A 7,529-nucleotide genomic window follows, 5' to 3' on the forward strand; every position below is an offset into this window, starting at 1 on the left:
TCTAGATGTGAAGTCGTTTTATTGACGGTTGAAGTGTTTATGTGGTTTTTCTGATACTGAGCAGAAGCATGAAGCTCGTTTTGTTCTTTAAAAACTATTAACACAAGCAGGACAAGCAAAAAAATAAAACATCTAAACATTTAAAGCTACAAGATCTGATCTCCACAGACAGAAAGTCTTCTTCAAAAACTAGAAACCGACAGAAGAGGACTTAAACTAAACTTCACATCAGATCATTATCAGACACTAAATTAAACCTCGAACCTAGAAAACGATTAAGCCTTTTTTTCCTCCTGATCTGAACATATTTCTTTTTTAACCGAGTCAAATAAACGACACGTCATGAGCCGAGTTTTTCCTCCGTTTGGACTAAATCAAAGAAACGTGTCGTCATGTTGGAGCACAGGCCGCTTTTTGTTCTTTTATAAAATGTCAAGCAGCTAACGTATGGTTCCAGCTCCGCACAGACGAACGGCTTTCTGGTGGAAATAAACAAAATCTATTGACAGAACAGAGGAGGACGACGTGAGCTGAGCCTCGGTCCAGATCTGAAACTAAAAGCTGCTCCTCGGACAGAAAACCTTCTCCTCCTTGACGTGTTTATGTATTATTATTTTTTTCCTGATTCTGCACAGAAATATGATCAGGAGGGCAAAGATAGTTTCTGGAAATGTTTACAAATCAAAGGCTGACTTCCTAAAAGCCAGCAGCAGCAGCAGCAGCAGCAGCAGTACGGGCCCTAGCCAGCAGCTACGTCTGACTCCGTGTTTAACAGGTTATAAAAGGATGTTTGTAATAAACTGAGGATCGTGTGACAGAAATATACGGACTGTAAAGAGATTCACGGGTTTCGTTTCTAAACTTTAAAAGACGGATTGGTGACGTTGGAGCAGGTGAAGCTGTAGAGGTGGGACAGTGGGACAGTGGGACGGTGGGACGCTGACTCTAGTGGGACCAGAGGGAGTGAAGCTCTGATTCTGGATTTAAAGAATAAATGTTAGAGACTCGACGGCGAAACATATAATGACGAGAAGGAGCCGAGTTTATCCTTACAATAATGTCAACTAACTAAAGGATCCTTACATATCTGCACAGTCGACTGGATTCTGGTGGAAATAACAAAAACTACTGACAAGAGGACGTGCAAAAACAAATGACATTAAAATCTTTTTTTTTTTTTTTTAGTTTAGAACTGAAGCTCTAGAAGTTTAGATCATTTATTTTTAATCCACCACAATCCAGTCGACTGTGCAGATCTGGAAGGATCCTTTCACCGTTGATTCTCTAACATTTATTTCATCCAGTATCTTATAAATATGAAACATTTCTGCAGTCAATACAAACGCATCATGAATCCTTTCACATAAAAAAGATTTTAACGTCCAGACTTTAACAAAACTAAATTTGTAGAAGGAAGACTTTGTGTCCGTGAGCGTCCAGACCTAGGAGACGTTCCACATCCAGGTGTCTCTTCCTCAGATCTGAACCAAAGCTGTGCACGGCTGCAACGGTTTGTCGTGTAGACGGCGGCTTTTAAAGAACAGAAAGTGTTTTTACATTTCTGTAAATGTGATCTGCAGATGTTCAGACGACGTCTCCGCAAGAAAACTTTCTGTCTGCGAAAGATCTGAAGCTTCAAACGACCAAACGGCCACCGGTGCTGCTCTGAGGTTCCTTCAGGTGTCGTCTTCACGTCTGAACTGAAGCTTAATTTATCTGTTCGCACCAGAAACCAGTCGACTGAGCAGAGCTGCAAGGATCTGAGAGGGAGGTGATGTTTTATAGAAGAGAAAGTGATTTTATATTTCTGTGCAATGTTAGAAAAAAATACAGAAACGTCTTCAAGTTCTTGAGTCTTTTTTCTCAGATTTAGTTTTTTAAAGTTGTGCAGCGTTTATGTTTCGCTTCTGATATTCCACAGAAAAATATAAAACAGTTCCTTTAAAATCTCAACGGACCAACAGCTCTGCTCAGACGACAGAGGACGACGTAAACTGAGCTTCAGTTCAGATCTGAAGACGACACCTGAAGGAACCTCAGAGCAGATCGGTGGCCGTTCAAAGTTTTCTTCTGGAGACGTCGTCTGAACATTAAAATCACTTTTACAGAAATATAAAAACAAAAATCATTCCAGCTGTGCTCAGAGTTAGAAAAAAAATCCAAACTGAAGAGGAGGACACCTGGACACTCTTCAGAAAGTCTTCCTCACATTTGAACCTTTCTACGCGACGGGATTCATGAAAACAGAAACGATTCTTCTTGGAATAAGAATTAAAACACGACGGGGTATTTTTCTGAGGCTGGTGGCTGTCGGGGAGGGAGGCTGCATTATTATTGTGGAATCTGCTGTTTATGGTGATGGTAATAACGCCGTTTAACTATTTTCTACACACACACACACACACACTAGTCCGGGCTGGGGTGGGCTGGGGGGGTCGGACTCTGGAGGGCTTCTGGGAAACATGTTTGTGTCTCTCATAAACATCTGATTTGATAACGAGGGACGGGGAGCGTTTCCAGCCTCGCCCCTTCCAGCTCCAGAAGACGACGACGACAACGACGAGGACGATGATGACGATGATGAACACACACACACACAGACACTACAGCCACACAAACCACAAGCCGGCACGCTACACACACTCTCTGCTTTAACACTTCCAGGGACCACACACACACCGACCCAGGACGAGGAGGAGGACGAGGAGGAGGAGGAAGAAGAGCGTCCATTCAAGCTGCTTTAAAGCATTTCTATTATTTCATCCACAGTAAAAGTGACCACAGGTTGAAAGCGTCCACCACAGCTCACACCAGGAGGGGGATGGAGGAGGAAGAGGAAGAGGAAGAGGAGGTGTTTTCTAACTTACACAAGGCCTAAAGAGATAAATGTATCACCAGCAACAACCACAGTGAGTCCGTTATGAAACATGTACCAGGCTGAAAACACAAATATGTGTGTGTGTGAGAGAGAGAGAGAGAGAGCAGCATCATTAGAGACTTATCTAATCTGTAGTTTAATAGCAGGACACACCCTTATTACTTGTGAGCAGATAGCAGAGGGAATGCAGAGTTCCTCAAACGTCCAGATTTAAAGGTGGAAGAGTTGATCAGAGGAAGGAAGTGACGTTTAGGTTTAAAAGAACAAGTTTTAATGAAGGAGAAGTCACCAAACGGCCACCCACTAAAGAAAAATATAACTACATCCCCTCCATGTATTATTATTATTGTTATTTTAGTGTTTTATTATTTTTATTATTATTTCTGGATGCAGCAGCTCCTCAAACATCTGAGCAAACTTTAAACAGACAGAAAACTGGAGGCTGCTCAGAAACTCTCCCATCACACCGACTGAAACGAATCCCTTTCTCCTCGCCTCAGAACAATTAAATAAATATATAAATAAATAAATCCCCGTATTTTTTTTCTTTCTTCTTAAATATATTTTTCTTGCCGCTGCAGTCTCATGGACGAAGTGTTTTCTGATCGCGCGTCTGCGCATTTAAATTATTTGATTCATTGGTTAAATCCAGATATTAATCTCATTAATTAAATCATCAGTAACCAGATCACCTGCTCAGGTGACAATGAACCTTTAAGAGATTTAAAAACAGAATTTAAAAACGGGACATTTGCGTCGTTTTGTGCCGCGTTGAAGCAACATGAGGAGGAGTGAGTAAACAGGAACGCTGTTTGGATTCCTGGTGGTTTGGGCAAAGAAGAAACGGCTGAGGGAGCCAGAACTTTCTTTTTTCTTTTTTCTTCTTCTTCTTCTTCTTTTATATAAATAAATAAATAAATAAAGGTCACAGAGGACGAAACGTTTGAGTGTGAACGCAGCAGCTGTCAGAGTGAGACTAAAGGAATCAGACGCGTTTTAGAAGAAATCCTCATTTGCGCGTAAAACTGGTTTGAGCTGCGTAAAAAGGTTTGATTTATAAATAATAATAAAAAGTTCCTTGTTGAGATTTTACGCGATGATTTGGTTTCTTGGCAAAAAAAAAAAAAAACGTCCTGTTTCAGGAGGAATGGTTCTGATTGAGGCTGGAGGCCTCGGTCCAGACCTGAGCTCCAGGTTTCTGACGTCTCCGTTTATTAAACAGATATTTTATCTGAATGTGTCCGAGGTTAAAGCAGGAGCTGCGCCCTGCGCATGTTTTATTCATGTCTTATTACATCCTTGGTCTCGATTTAAACTCAACCAGCGGCTGATTTTAATTTCCACTCGTGTCAACGAGTCACGAATCCCCGAGTCAGTGGTCACTAGTTATTATTAGACTCATTTATTTATTTATTCTTTGTGCGTTAAAAGTTAAAAAGCTGCAAAAACGTGCGAAAATTTAGACGCGTTTTAAGACGTTTCACTGTTTTCTAACAAAAAATGTTTTATCTACACACACACTCTCTCACACACACACACACACACACACACACACACACTCCTTCCTGCACTCACGACATTTGAGTGTAAAATATTTTGATCATTTGCCAAAAATCCAAACATGATTTAAACCTGTCCGTGTGTCCAGGTCTCCAAACAGCGGATTTATTAGTTATTTATTTTTATGTTTTTATTTATTTTAGAAGAAATGAACCTTAAATATTAAAATCACAATATTCTGGTTTTATTTTAATTTTATTTTTATTTTATTTTTCTTAAAACAACCTCTGTGCTTTTACACATACACATGCTTTTACATCTTGCGCAATATTTAAATTTAAAACTCTTAAACGGAGTCAACCTGTCATTAAAAATAAATAAATAAATAAATTCAGATGATTTAAAATAATTAGAGGCTCAACTTCATCAACGTCCTAATTAATGACACAAATGTGTTTTTAATCAGCTTAAATTTACTATTAATTAAAAACACAGTTATTCTAATAAATATATTATTATGACACTTTGTAATTTGTGATAATATTAATAAATTAAATTAACAACTGGAGGAATTTAAAGCATCAGACCTGAGGAGCAGAGAGGCATCCGCTGAAAGTTTCCTGGATCAGTTGTTTTATTTGTCACACGCTGATTTTCTGGGTTTATTTCTGCAGCTTTTAAATCTGATCCTGTCCCAGACCCGGACCCAGACCCGCAGCCCCTCTCTCTCTCTCTCTGAGTGTCCGTGGTTGTACTCACTGTTTACGGCGTGTCTGTAGCGCTGCTGGCCGCTGAGGAGGCTCTGTCCATTGATCAGGAGTATTGAATCCAGGGCTGAGCTGTGGTTCGGCTCCTGGACACGAATCTGGACTCGGAGCCGGAGCGGAGATCCACAGGGGAAAACAAAAATATGTGAAAAATAAAAATAAAGTTAGATGGTTGTAGAGAGGAGGAGGAGGAGGTGGAGGAGGAGGGGGGAGGAAGAGGAAGAGGAGGAGGAGGAGGAGGAGGAGAGTTGTTCAAACAGAGTTGGTGTTTTCTCCTGGAGCCGTGGTGGGACCGCAGCGCTCCTACGGTTTTACGCGTCTGTCCGCCTTTTAGCTCAGGATCAGTTCGAGTGTGATCTCCTCTGAACTCATGGCTTCATCCTCGGAGCAGAGAGGAGGAGGAGAAAGAATGAGGAGGAGAAGAGGAAGAAGAAGGCGCAAAATGAGCGGAGGAGGAAACGCGCGGAGCAAACGGTGGAAACAAAAACAAGAGCGACGGACGAGTTTCTGTGCGCAAAGAGGTTCCGATCAGAGTGTGTCACTTTCAATCTCCCCTGTGCCAACGGGCGCACTGACTGACTGACTGACTGACTGATAGAGGGAGGAGAGAAGGGAGGAGAGACAAAGGCGGAGGGGAGGGAGGGAGGGAGGGAAGACATGGAGAAGGGAGGGAGGGAGGGAGCAAGAAAGAGGGGGGCGTTAGAAAACTAATCTGACCCGTTGTGAGTTTCTGGACCTGAAGAGTCCAGCAGAACCTTTAGGAGAAGGTCGTGACCCGTCTCCTCCGACACAAACTGCTGGGTTTTAACCCCCCTCCACCCCCCACCCTCCCCCCAGAGAGACTTTGACTCCAGAAAAGCCTGAGCCGCTCTCTCTTCCTCCTCCTCCTCCTCCTCCTCCTCCTCGTTCCTGCTTCTCGCAGCAGGAACTTATCGTCCCGCTATCAGCGCCTCAGCTTCCCTCTGTCACCCTCACACATGTCGGTATCATCCCGCAGATAACCCCCCCTCCCCCCCACCCACACACCACCCCACAACCCTACCCCACCCCGGCTCACAAGCTGAAGTCCACCTCCCTGTGCGTGTTAATAAGTAGCCTAATAATGAGAGATGAGCTGCTATTAGACGGAGCCTGTCAATGATAAACCTGGGACTTGATAGACAGATGTCACTGCGCCGTGACTGATAGATAAGGAAGCCAGAGAGGGACACTAGAGCCTGACACCGCGTTCACAGATAACCTCTGGAGGGGAATGCGGATTGCTCTGTGTTTTCATTAAGTGTTTATTTCTGGAAAACCGCAGCAGAGGTTTTCGGTTTTTAGGAAACTTCTCGTGTTGACGCACCGCCTCAGCCTCCGTCCGTCTCCACGTTTTAAAAGCACAAATGAAGCCACAGGTTATTTTTATTTTATTTATTTTTATTTCCCCAGCACTGCGCGTAAAAAGCGTCCGAGAGGAACCGCGGCTGGCACCGGTGACGCGCAGCTTCCCTCGGCCTCCACGCGTGAACACAGCTGGAGCAGGACGCAGCGCACAGGCCTCAGAGTTCATGCTCCTTTTTGCTCCAACACTTTACTTATTTTTTTATACATTTATATATATTTTTTTGCACATTAAAGCAAAAGTAAAAATGTCCGGGAATCATCTCAAAGCGTTTCAGTCTCCTGACTCCTCCGTGGATCCTCGGGAGCCCACTCACCTCTGCGATGAAGCCGAGCCTCGCGTCGGTGTCACCTGCAGCTCCGCGGCTCAGAGGAGGAGGAGAAGGAGGCTCAGTCCTCTGCTCCTCACTGCTCATTCCTCAATATTATTAAATATGATGATGATGAGCTCTGGGAGGAGGAGGAGGAGGAGGAGGAGGAGGCTGATGAGGAAGAAGACGCGCAGGCCTCTAATCTGTGATAAGTCAGAGCTTTTTTACAAACTGTTCCCTGAAATGAAGAGATTTGAGGTCTGGTGGCGCAGAGGCCGCTGAGTCCTTGGACTTATTTTTAATTTAGACCGTGAAGAGCTCGTTAGAGGTTGAGAATAAAAGCGTTAAAATCCTTTTCGAGCTTTTATTTGTCTCCGTGCGGGGCCCCTTCACACCCGAGTGTGTCTTTGGAGATTTTTACGCAGCAAACGTTTTCCTTCAGACCTGTTTAATTTAAGACAGAATATTATTTTACTGAGATTAAAACTTTTATTTATCTATTTCTTTTCATTTCTAATCAATGCTGTGAATTTATTTTGGATTTATTTAATTTAAATGGAGTCCAGGCTGCAGATATGAGTTAAATATCAGGACGAATAAATGTTTCCTGTGTTTGGGTATTTACATCAGATCAGGACAAGAGAGGAGAGATATGTTGGAGTTAAATAGAGTCTTCTTTTTTTTTTTATC

General features: G+C 42.9%; 1 protein-coding gene across 7 annotated transcripts in view; it reads right to left on the reverse strand.

Moving 5' to 3' along the window:
• satb2 (SATB homeobox 2) overlaps window positions 1–5,709 on the reverse strand; it is a 53,662-nt gene extending 47,953 nt beyond the window's left edge. For all 7 annotated transcript variants that reach the window (XM_084544764.1, XM_084544763.1, XM_084544759.1 and 4 more), the window contains exon 1: window positions 5,138–5,709. The gene's annotated coding sequence lies outside the window, so the exon portion shown is untranslated. The remainder of the gene's footprint in view (window positions 1–5,137) is intronic.
• Between the last annotated feature and the right edge of the window lie 1,820 nt (window positions 5,710–7,529).

This window comes from Chelon labrosus (genome assembly GCF_963514085.1).
Source record: "Chelon labrosus genome assembly, chromosome: 5".
NCBI classification, from domain to species: domain Eukaryota; kingdom Metazoa; phylum Chordata; class Actinopteri; order Mugiliformes; family Mugilidae; genus Chelon; species Chelon labrosus.